General features: G+C 43.0%; 1 long non-coding RNA gene across 1 annotated transcript in view; it reads left to right on the top strand.

The window, feature by feature from the left end:
* Positions 1–7,080: 7,080 nt before the first annotated feature.
* Positions 7,081–12,262, top strand: part of LOC109319675 — an 8,299-nt gene continuing 3,117 nt past the window's right edge. Inside the window, exons 1-2 of the long non-coding RNA XR_002103584.1 lie at positions 7,081–7,156; positions 7,320–7,385. This is a non-coding gene — a long non-coding RNA (uncharacterized LOC109319675). The remainder of the gene's footprint in view (positions 7,157–7,319; positions 7,386–12,262) is intronic.

The raw sequence follows: 12,262 nt of genomic DNA, 5'->3' as shown, positions 1-12,262 counted from the left end.
ATTCAGGGATCAGGAATATTTGGAAGTGGGCACTTATCCATTACTACTTCTTCCGGCTGAGTACAGCACCCCGTGCTGCTGCTCAAGGAAGCTTAGGCTCAAATAGGGCAGAAGTGGCTCTGGGCCTTTCTTGCCTCTGGGTCAGCTGGAAACAATGGCAGTAGCATGCCTGCTTCCTGTGCCCAGAAACAAGTCCTGGGCAAACCCTGGTGGAGGAGAGAGGGGGCAATGGGAGGGGGAGGAGGGGGCTGGATGGGAGCTGGTTCCAAGAACTGGGGTGGGAGGGAGCCTTACCTACTTTGGAGACTCAAATATGTCCTCAGCAACTGCTGCCGTGGCACGGTCTATTTGCTGGGGTGGGGGAAGGCTAGGTTGCAAGCATCACTGGCCCCTCAGGCCTTAAACCTTCGTCTGGGCTTCAGCCTTCCAGCTTTGGCCCTTTTACTCTGGATGGGCCCCTCAGACCCGGTTCATTGCCCAGACCTTGGCTCCTGGGCACCAGCCCTAGGCTTGCTGTCTTGGACTCCAGGCTCCTTGGTCCTCTGGTCTTGCCCTCTGTGGCTCCAGGCCTCCTTACTTAATCTTTTTTAACTTTAGGCTCTGATCCCCAATTTACAGTATTGTCCTCTAGAAACAGCGGCAGTGCTGATCCAGGTGCTCCCAGTGGCCTCCAAGCCTCCCCTTACAGCTGCTTTCGATCTTCCAGTGTAAAGCTAAACATAGGTATATGCTAACTGCTATCAACCTAAAATTCACTCCTAGCCTGGCGTTGTCATGCCACAGGGATAATGAATAAACATATAGCAAAAAGAACTTATCAGTTGGGTTAAACCTTGGTAGACTGGGTAATCCCAGGCCAATCTAAAGTTAGTTCACCTCTGAGGTGAAGTAACTTTATATGGGGGTATTCCTTTTTTAGGGTGACCAAAGTCCTGTGAACGCTTGCATGCTGGGACATTTAGATTGCCTTAATGATCAGGGTAATATAAATGTGATGCTTATATGAATTGTAAGTGAAGTAATTATGGTGGGGGTGTTTTGTTTCAGAAAGTAGCCCTGAGGACCGATAGCAATTGGGGTCTACTTAAACTATGACTTGACAATGGACCTGGTTGCAAGTAAAGAAAGGCATCGAGCCTATTTAATGTTATGTTACTATGGCTGTCAAAAAAAATTACATAACTTGGTAGAAAATAATAAATTCTGGGATGAAAGAGTTAACATTCATAGCTCTGCAGCTACTATTCTGAGATGGTGACATTATTAACAAAGGCTTGTTTGTTATTTTGGTTGCAAATAATTTAATACAAAAGAACTGGATAAAAGTCCTAGACATAGAGTGGCATTTAAACCAACTGTCATTTTTTTTAAAGCAGTTTTTCTCTTAAATGAATTCCTTCTTAAAACATGGTAGTTTTATTTAAATCTCTGTAACTTCCCATCATACACATGATGTTAGCCTGCCAGTCAAGCAAGGCTGACCATTCCAAACAGTCTCTGGATTGTTAGTGCTTGTAGTGTTCGATGGGATGATTTATCAAAGGAATTCTGATTGCGATGCTGGGGTACAGTATTGGTACATTTACTAATGCTTATGGCTGTACAACAGCTGTGACTCTCCTATATGCTCTAAGAATTAGCTGCAGATGGTAGTAGCCATTTTGAATTTGGTTCTGTGCCGGGTGTCACATATTGAATAATTTACTTTGTTCTTTCCTGTTTATTGTTCTTTTAATCTGAAATGAATCATTCAGACCGACAGTGTCTGCTTGTTTCTAGAGTACAGAGAAATAGTGCAAAAATTATAGTTAATGTAATAAATAGAAGTATGCAGCCTTATTTAAGACTCCATGATAGATTAAATGCTAGTTTATTGTAAAACTTTTTAAAGTATAGAATAACAGATGGTAATTTTGTTTTGGCACCTTTTTCACATTTTGTCTTCTACAGCTGCTTTTTATACTGAAAGTAGTTTTCTTCTTTCATGGGAGTCTTCAGATTTTGAATAACTCTAACAGGATGAGAGAATAAGGTGGTCTTGTCTCTGAAAGCTGAATTTAACCAGTGATCAAAAAAGCAAAGTAATTTAAAAGAACTAAGGCTATCTCTTTTCTTTCCTCTTTCAGTCTCTGATAGAAATACTATCCTCATCGGGAATGAAGGTGACCAGTTAACTAGCTGCAAGCCTGGGTATCACAGCAGCTCTAATTATTTGCCAGTAAAATTGTGTACCTAATAAACTTGGACAACACGGGGTTTATTTTGTTTTTTGCAAAATGTGGTTGCTCTTTTTTGACAAGCTTCTAAAGTAGTTAATACTTTTCAACGATTTCAAATTTCAGTGGGAATTTTTCTGTAATTTTCTAAACATTTTGTCTTCTATATGTTCTCTGTGCTTGTATCTGCATGTGTCATTGGTCTTTAGATTAGTTTGATTAATTTACTGTCACTGAAGTAACATGTAACAAAGTGTTCTCCCCTGTCCTATGTAGTTCTGTACACCCTGAATAACTGAAGAAACAGCAACAATAAAATATATCAGGCTGCACGTAAGTCACCAACGACTATAGTCCATAACATTGTTTTGAAAATAAAAATGTATCTTAGGATGAAAAGAATAGTTTGATTATTTAGAACTGCACTTAAATAGCTGCTCTGTTGCACCCTGGAACATTTTTCAATGGCAGATGAAATGCTTCTAGTACCATGTCAAATCATCATCATCATCATTTTTATGAAGACAGGGTCTGGCGGTCTCAGTTGGGACTGTGACTGCATTGTAGTAAGTAATGTAAAAGTATAAACTGAGAGGCGATCCTTGTCCTAGCAGAGCTCACCATTTAAGTAGATAAAGATTTCAAAGCAGAGATGGGGCAGGCAGAGGGGTAAAGAAAGGATAAGACAGAAAAGCAGAATGAACACTATGAACTAGGGATGGCCGACCTGTAACGAGGACAGCTGCTGTGCAGCACGAGTCCTGAGTGCTCAGTAAAGGGAGGTGTAACACAATCCTGTTTCTCTTTGCGCACCTGCAGTCTCAATCTCCTCTGCCTCCATTTCAGCATGGTAGGGTGCAACTCTATCAGGTGTGCCTTGTTTACTTAATTCAAGTGGTGTCCATTAGGACAAGTTTAGTTGAAAATGATAGGTGGGGAGTGTGGAATATTGAAGAAAGGCAGATAAGAAAAGAAAGGAGCAGAGAGGTCAGTAGTAATTCAGTTGAAATGGAAGACTGGGAGAAATGGGAGAGAGCAGTGGTTAGAGTGGGCTGGGCTGCCACTCCTGAAGGGGAAAGAATGGGCAGAGTGAAAACTCTCTCTCATGGTTTTGCTTATTTGCACCAGTTCATAGAATCACAGGACTGGAAGGGACCTGCAAGATCATCAAGTCTGGTCCCCTACCATGGGCAGGAAGTTATTGGGCTCAGATGAGCTCAACAAGGTGCTTGTCCAGTCTCACCTTGAACACCTCCAAGGATGGCGACTGCACCACCTCTGCTGGGCATGTGTTCCAGATTCTGGTGACTGTTTCAGAGAGAGAGATTTTTCTTATGTCCAGCCTGAATTTACCTTCTATTAACTTATGCCCACTTGTCCTTGTCCTCCCCTGAGGTGCTTTCTTGAAGAGCCGTTCCCCCAGATCCTGATGCTCATCCCTGATGTACTTGTGGGCGGCTATCAAGACACCTCTTAGCCTTCTCTTACTCAGACTGAACAGGCCCAGTTCCCAAAGTCTTTCCTCATATGGCCTATCCTCCATGCCTCTAATTGTATGGGTGGCCCTTCTTTGTACCCTCTTGAGATTATCCACATCCTTTTTGAAGTGCAGCACTGAGGACATGTAGGGGGTGCACCCAGGTGTATATGCACCCTCTGAACATGGCGGCGTACCCCCTTACAAAAAGGCCCTGTTGACAGCATCTGTGGGTGGTCACCACTGGCACCTCTGATGCCAACACTGCCGGCGGCATCTGTGGGTGGCCAGTGATCACCACTGGCTGCTGACGCTGGTGGCATCTGCAAGTGGCTGCCAATGCCTGTTTGGTGTTTACCACCTGCCCCCCCCGGCTGCTGCCAGTACCGGCGGCATCTGTGGGAGCTCCCCTGCTTACTGCCACCGCACTGCTGCTGCCTTGCTCCTGTTGCTGCCAGTGTGCCATGCCCCTAGCAGCTACCAGGGGCACGCTGCCAGCGTGCCATGCCCCTAGCAGCTGTCCAGGTCGTCCTCAATCTTTACCCTATCCTCTGGTGTGCACGCATTTCCCCACAGATTGGTATCATCCGTGAACTTAATCACTGAGCTTTCCACCGCTTCATCCAAGTCATTAATAAATATGTTAAAGATCATGGGTCCAACCACAGGTCCCTGGGGGACACCACTGGAGATGGCCCTCCAGGATGAGGCCATCCTATTGATTACAACTCTCTGCGATTGGTCTGTAAGCCAGTTGTCCACCCAGAACCTGGTCTGCTCATTCTACAAGTCAGCCTTTTCTGCACACTAAAGTTGCATCACTTCAGTTGTAATATTTAAAATGGTACAACTCTCATGCATAGATGCAGTTATGTCAATATAGACATGCTTATACTGTTAGAGATTATTCTCATATGGAAGCCTTTACTGCTGTACTACCACTACTGGTATAATTACATTAGTAAAAATTGTATGCCTAAATATAACAGTTGTAACAGTGAAAAATGCTAGGTACACCAGACTTTGGTGAGGTCTTGTCTAAATTAGGATTTAAAGGTGTAATGTTATAAACTAGCTAACTCCATCTGAATAACATTTGCAGAAAGTCAGCTTAAGGCACAGCAGTTGCCTCATGCTAAAAGTCAATTTCTTTGTCCTTAACTGGAGTTCTAGTTAAATCATATTACCCAGCACAATCTAAAATCACACCTTTAAATTTAAGCCTTGGAAACATCTGCAAAGAGACTTAGGCTCTATTTGGGTGTAAGTACCATATATATAATGGAAAACTATTCTTATTGACATTATTTAATGAGTAGGCTTGTTTTAACATGAATATCCTACTGAGCTTTAACATACATATTTCAATGCTGTCTCCTTCCTAGTTTTCAGTAAATGATAGTGTAACCCCAGATTCCAAAGGATATTGTTGTACAAGTGACTTTTACTGCAATAATGCCTGAGCATACATTAATATGGAAAACTGTACAGTTTGGTAACACCATCAAGATAGTCTATTGTCCTTTATAGCAAAGGCAATGAAATAAAAGATTGTAAAACTGCTTTTACTTATATGGTTCCATTGATCTTCTTCCACATGGACATTCAGTACATGGCTTCACTGAAATCAGGTAAAATTGCCTTAAATTCTTTAGGAGCAGGAGCAGGTCCCATATGTCAAATATTAAAGCAATGGTAGCTCTTGACTATTGAGCTTTATTGGAATGTAATTACTTTAAGTACTGGCTGTTACTATGAAAAAGTTGGAATGCAATTATTGAGAGAGCATGTGGTATGCTTTCCATTGATTAGACTGTCCTGGTTGATTAAATTCCTCAGGATTTTTAATTTTCTAGTTCTAATCGTTGCCTTACATCTTTCTTGAAACTCTTTGTTGTAATTCATCTGCTTTCAAGTCCAGATTTATTTTTTAGTGCATTCAGATCCTCGGCAAACATTCCCTGTCATTGTCTGTTATCTGTCTCTGCAGATGGTTCTTTAGTGGAAAGTTTCTTCTGAGTGAATCCTGTTAATATCCTTCACACTGTTCAGAGGTCAAATATATCATCTCAAGGTCTAAATTGCTCTAACCAAGCAGTATTTTGACAACAAGCACATATTTTTTTCCAGGGAGTTCTCTAGACTTTAGGCTTTTTGTTATCTCCAAGATAACTTTGTCTCCCTGCCTCTTTGCTCCCCAAAGAGAGAGCATCAGTCAGGATTCCATCATTCATAAATATACATTTTAGTTCCTTCACTTTCAGTGATGTAAATTAGAAACAACTTTGTCAAAGACAATGGAGTTAAACTGGTGTGAGTGAGAACTGAATCATAACTTTGAAGCTGTCTTCTGAATGCAGGGGTCTAGTGTAAAAGAATTGGTAAAGAATAGAAATAAATAACTTTCCAATAGGGCCAATAGGTAATATAAGACTTACTGCAGAAACTTCACATACAGGTTTTTCTCACTTTATGCAAGTTCTGTATGTACGAATTTGCTCTTATGCGATGATCCTTTTTTATACCAAAAATTAGTTATATGTGAGGTAAAGTCATTCTTATGCGATAAGTGTAGTGGAAGCCTGCGGTCAGGTGCTTTATGCAGTGCATTGTGGGAGTGACATACAACAAAATATAGTCTCCTGTGTGGATATGTACTCCTTGCTTGTTGTCTGCGACATGTTTTTCTGGAGTTGCCACCCCCATTATGGTAACATTCACAGCACCCCTGTGCTTGTGTGTACTGTCTGCTGTTAGTGAGTATCAAAATTGACTTGTAAAAGTGGTAGAAATGGGTCTGGGGGTCAGTGGAGTTGAGGTCTTGGAACGTATCCCTATTTGTTATGTTGTAAAGTAGGTTCTCTTTATGCAAATTTGAGCTATGCACCATTTTCCAGGAACACATGTACAGCATAAAGTGAGGGAAACCTGTAAAGAGACTAATCCAGGGCATGTCTCCAATACCTGAGTGGCTTGAGCACCAAGACAACAAGTGAATGTAAGTGCAGGTAACTGCCAGCTTCTCCAAGCAGAGTCTATGTACTGGAAAACCCACTGGGGGAGGAGGTCATAGTATTGGAAAACAGCTAGATTCTCTCCTTTGTTCATATTTGTTGATATTTAATAGAGAAACAGTGTAGCCTCAAAAGCCAGATGTGCTAGATGGGAAAGAATCATAGCCAGGGCAAATAGGGATGTGCTGATACAGAGCCTCAGCACCCTTTGGAAATATAGTAGGTAAGGAGCGCAAGTGGACCTGCTGCCAGCCTCTAGTAATTCTCTATTTGGGTGTAAGTACTATATATATACATGTATATGGAAAACTATTCTTATTGACGTTATTTAATGAGTAAGAAATAATTGAAGAATGTTCTTTTAGATTATGTTCTCACTGAAAGGAGATGTTTCTCTTTCTGTTGAGGTAACTATTGTACTGAAAAATCCCAGTGGAGGCAAAGAACCAGTAAGTTTTATTGGAAAGAGGATTGGGGGGAGGGTCAACTGCCTACCTCCTGCTTGTGGTTGACTTACCTCATTTACCCCACAGTAAAACCACAGTACATTCCATTCACTTGGATTGTAATGTGCATCTGTTACCCCATGGTAAAAACACACCTTTTCTTTAGCAGGAAGACAAAGCCTCAAGGTGAATAACCTCTGCATCTCCAGGAGATTCACCTTAGACAAGAGAAGTATAATTTACATCTTCTCGTATCAGTGTCAGTGAATCTGGCACTAGTGCTTGAGGCACTTAAATGGGAATTATTGCCACATTGCTTTGCCTATTATCTTGAAACCAGAGGGCTCTTTGAAATGAAATAGACTAATTTGTTCTTGCTAAGCCTGCATGACTGCATGGATTGTCTTGTTGAGTGACAGCACAAATAAATGTTCTTGCATGTTTAAGGTGACTCTGCTGTGCCCAGAATTTGTAGACTGAGCTGAAGAGAATTGTGGCCAAATTCTGATGCAACCAAAGCTTAATCATTTCAGAGGGAACAGGATGTTCCCCTTTCTGATGCAGAAGCAATCTAGTGTGGAGAGAGCTGTTCTTACAGGAATTTTAGAAAATGGAGTAGTGACATCTTTAAGATACAGGACAATAAGGAATGTCTTATTGACTGAAATCAACGGTATCCTGTGTTTCTATATGGCATGCTGCTCCCAAAGACCTTTGTGGCTTGTTTTTTATGTAATTTGGGTGAACTGGCACATTCAACCAGGATTCCAGTTATGGAGTTATGATGAGATAGATATGGATTATGAGACATGGTGGAATGGTTGACGTGACTGGACTATAGACATGGATGAGTATAGCTCACTCAAGAAGTATAGGCTGTGGAGAAAAATAGGAGGTGTTGCCTGATATATAAGGGCACATGTTCTGAGATGCAGCTGGGTAAGAATGCTGAACGCCTATGGGTGAAGGTCAAAGGAGAGCAGCATGTCTTGATAGGTGTCTGCTATAGGCTAGGGCTGTGTGAAGCTTCAGTAGCCTATTCAGTTTGGAGAATAATTGGCCCAATTCAGCAGCCAAATCTTTGCATCTGAATTGAATCGGGAGACCCATGAATCTCTCCAAATCAAATCAGAGGCCTCCAAACCGATTCAGAGACATTCAGAGATTCGGCCATAGACTGTACAGGCAGTGTCGGCAGGAGCAGCCAGGGGAACAGCCAGATGATCCCTGGCTTGAGCTGGCAGCCCCAGGAGAAGCCCCAGCTTATCCAGCTGCGCCCCCCCCCCAGTTGTCCCCCAGCTGGGGTGAGGCAGGCAGGACTGGCAGCCCCAGGAGATGCTGCGGGGCCTGGGGGGAATGATAGGGAGCTTGGGGGGAATGATTGGGAGCTGGGGGATTGAACTGGGGAATCAAACCAGGAGCTGGATGAAACGATCAGGGGCTGAGGGAATGAATAGGAGCTTCCCCTCAGCTCCTGGTTTGATTCCCCAGCTTTCAGTTTGATTCCCCAGTTCCCGGTTCAATCCCACAGCTTCCAGTCATTCCCTCCAGCCCCCACAGCTTCCCCTGGGGCTGCCAGCACTGCCTGCCTTGCCCTGGCAGGGAGGCAGCTGGGGAAGCAGCCGGATGAGCTGCGGCTTCTCCCGGGGCTGCCGGCTCAAGCCAGGGCTCGTCCAGCTGCTTCCCCCAGTTGTTCCCACCAGCACTGCCTGCCTGTATAGTTTATGGTAAAATAAAATTTGGTGCTGAATATCTTCAGATTTAGATTTGGCTGAATCAAATCTGGACAGTGATTCAAATCACCGAATTGAATCACTGTCCCTCTGAATTGCCCAATTCAAATCCAAAGTGAACACTTTCTGCTTCATGCAGGCCTACTATAGGCCACAAAACCTGGAGGAGGTGGATTAGTCCTTCTTGAAAAACTGCTATAAGCTTCCAAATCACAGGACTTGGTTCTCTCATGGGATTTTAATTACTGGGACAACTGCTAGCAGGAAAACACAGCAGTACACAAGCAGTCCAGCAAATTCTTGGAGTGTGTTAGGGATAACTTTTTGATACAGCTGGTAGAGAGGCCAACAAGGGGGAAGCTCTTCTTGACTTGCTGCTCACAAACAAGGAGGAATTGTATGAGACTGTGAAGGTAAATTCCACAGGGGTGGACGGTAGCTTGAGTGACATGACAGTGACCATGAAATGTTCAGGCTTCTATACATGTGCTCCAGAGTGTGAGTAGGGAGGGAGGGGAGAGAGGGTGTTTTAATATGAGCTGCTTTGGGGAACTGCTCTAATTGAAACACCTGCAGTGTCTTGCACTTCAAAATGGCTGTGGGGGTACTTTAACTAAAGCTCATTTGACGAGCTTTAGTTAAAGCACCTCTGCTACCATTTTGAAACATGGAGACACTGAATACACATAACAGTGAGGCTGCTGGAGTGTTCTAGTTAGAATGTGTCAGAACGGGCATCCCTGACGTGTACAGGCACCCAGCATGTCAAGATCCTAAGGGAAGGAAGGAGAATAGCACAATTAAGACACTAGACATCAGAAAAGCACATTTTAACAAACCTAGGAAAATGGTGGGCAGGATCCTGTGGGAGGCAAGTCTGAGGGGAAAAGGAGTCCAGGAGAACTGGCGTAACTTTGGGGAGGCCCTCTTCTGAGTGCAGGAGCAAGCTATCCTGATGTGACAGAAGAATGGGAAGTGCAAGAGGAGGCCATCTGAGTTAGACAGCAGTCTCTTCAAAGAGCTGGAACTCAAAAAAAAAGGAATCCTATAAAAAGTGGAAACTGGATCATAGTAGTAAGAAAGCATATAAGAGTATCACACAGGTGTGCAGGGAGAAAATGAGGAAGACCAAGGTACTATTTGAGATGTAGCTGGCAAGGGACATAAAATACAATAACAAGGGATTTTACCAATACAAATACAAGGGTAAGAGGAAGACCAAAGAAAACATGGGTCCCTGACAGGATGTAGAAGACAATCTAGTTACAGATGATGCAGAGAAGGCTGAACTATGTCATGCCTTTTTTTACTTCCGTCTTCATATATAGGGGCAGCTACCAGATTATGTGTGCAGATGGCAAGATAGGGAAGGAGATAAACAGCTTAGAGTAACTGCAGAACAGGTTAGGGATTACTTAGAGAAACTAGATGCTTTCAAGTTGGCAGGGTTGGATGCGATGCATCATAGGGTACTGAAGAAAGTAATTTTAGAGCCTTTAGCTGTCCTTTTTTAGAACTTGTGGGTGTTGGGTGAGCTCTTGGATGATTGAAAAAAGTCAAACATAGTGACCATCTTTAAGAAAGGGAAGAAGGATTCAGGGAATTACAAACCATTCACCCAGATCACAATACTTGAAAAGATCTTGGAGCAGGTAGAAGAGAAGAAGCTGATTGGGAACAGCCAGCATGGATTCACTAAGATCAAGTTATGCCTGACTGACCTGATTTCTTTCTTTGATAAGGTGACAGGTTCTGTGGATGGTCAGGGAGCAGCAAATGTGATATACTTTGACTTTAGCAATGCTTTTGGTGCTGTCTCTCATGGCATTCTCATTAATACAGACTAGATGAAAGTATTGTAAAATGGATACAAAACTGGCTGGATCACCATGCTTAATGAGTAGTCATCCACGGCTTAATGTCTAGTTGGGAGGAGGTATCACATGAGGCTCCCCAGGCATCTGTCCTAGGTCCAATTATTCAGCATTATTCATGAATGATTTGGACGATGAGATTGAGTGTGTATTTAGTAAAGTTATGGATGATGCTAAACTGGGTGGAGTTGCAGACACTCTGAAGGGCAGGTCTAGAAGCCAGAATGACCTGGTTAGACTGGAGAAATGGTTTGTAATCAGTTAGATGAGATTCAACAAGGATAAGTACAAAGTCCTGCACTTGGGACAGTCTAATTGCATGCATAAATACAGACTTGGGAAACAGTGGTTAGGCTGCAGTACTGCAGAGAAGGACCTGGGGATTACAATAGACCATATGCTGAATATGGTCAACTCTGTGCTCTTGTTGCAAAAAAAAAAAAAGGTCAACAGCATAATAGGTTGTACTAACAAGGAGTGTCACTTGTAAATCAAAGGAAGTAATTCTTTCACTCTGTTCAGCATTGGTGAGGTCTCACTGGGAGCACTGTGTCTAGTTTCAGGCCCCCACTCCAAGAGGAATGTGGACAGATTGGGAAGAGTCCAGTGCAGAGCAACAAAAATTTAGATGGTTGGATGATGCCTGGGAAGCAAGACTTATAAGGAAAAGCTGATAAAACTAGGGTTGCTTCGTCTGGAGAAGAGAAGACTGAGGATGGATTTGATAACAGTCTTCAAATACCTGAAGGAATATTGAAGAGAGGATAGAAGGCTGTTCCCTGTGACTGTAGGGAACAGGACTAGGAGCAATGGCCCCAAACTTCAGCAGAGGAAATTAAGGTTGGAGATTAGGAGGAACTTTCTGACTCTGGGGGTGGAGCAGGCTCCCTTAAGAAGTTGTGGAATCTCCATCCTTGAAAATTTTCAAGACCGGGCTGGACAGATAAGTTGGTTTAGTCAGGAGCAACCTGTCTTGAGCAGGGAGCCGGACTAGATGACCTTGTGAGGTCCATCCCAGTGCTAATTTCCTCTGTTCTTATGATTCTATAATTATCTGAACTCCTGGGTAACAGCTAATATCTTTAGATAGCTGGGAATTTCTATGAGCTTGAATTGGGAGAAAGAGAAAATAGATCACAGACATGTTTTTAAAAAAGGAGGTTTGGATAGTAGTTTGGCAAATTCAATAATTATTGCCATACTTTGCCATTAATTAATTTTATGACAAAATACTTGTGATTACATGTAACTGTATTATATTATATTATAAGCTAATTTAAAAGATCCTATGTGTATGGACCTACCACATTTGGGGTGACTGCCCTCTGATTTATAGTCTGTGCATGGTGCTATTTGCCATTTTTGTGGCGGAGCGTGGGGCCCCTTTGGCCGAGGGGCCCCAGAAGTCCCACCGTTTGTCAGTCTCTGGGGAGTGGTGAGACTTCTGGGGCTGCTTGGGAGAGCCCGCTGCACTCTGCCATGAAAATCTCCTCCCCTCCACC

This window comes from Crocodylus porosus, unplaced genomic scaffold (assembly GCF_001723895.1).
Source record: "Crocodylus porosus isolate Cpor-Errol unplaced genomic scaffold, CroPor_comp1, whole genome shotgun sequence".
NCBI classification, from domain to species: Eukaryota; Metazoa; Chordata; order Crocodylia; family Crocodylidae; genus Crocodylus; species Crocodylus porosus.
The sequence above is the reverse complement of the archived record's forward strand: the minus strand, read 5'-3'. Positions and strand labels throughout refer to the sequence as shown.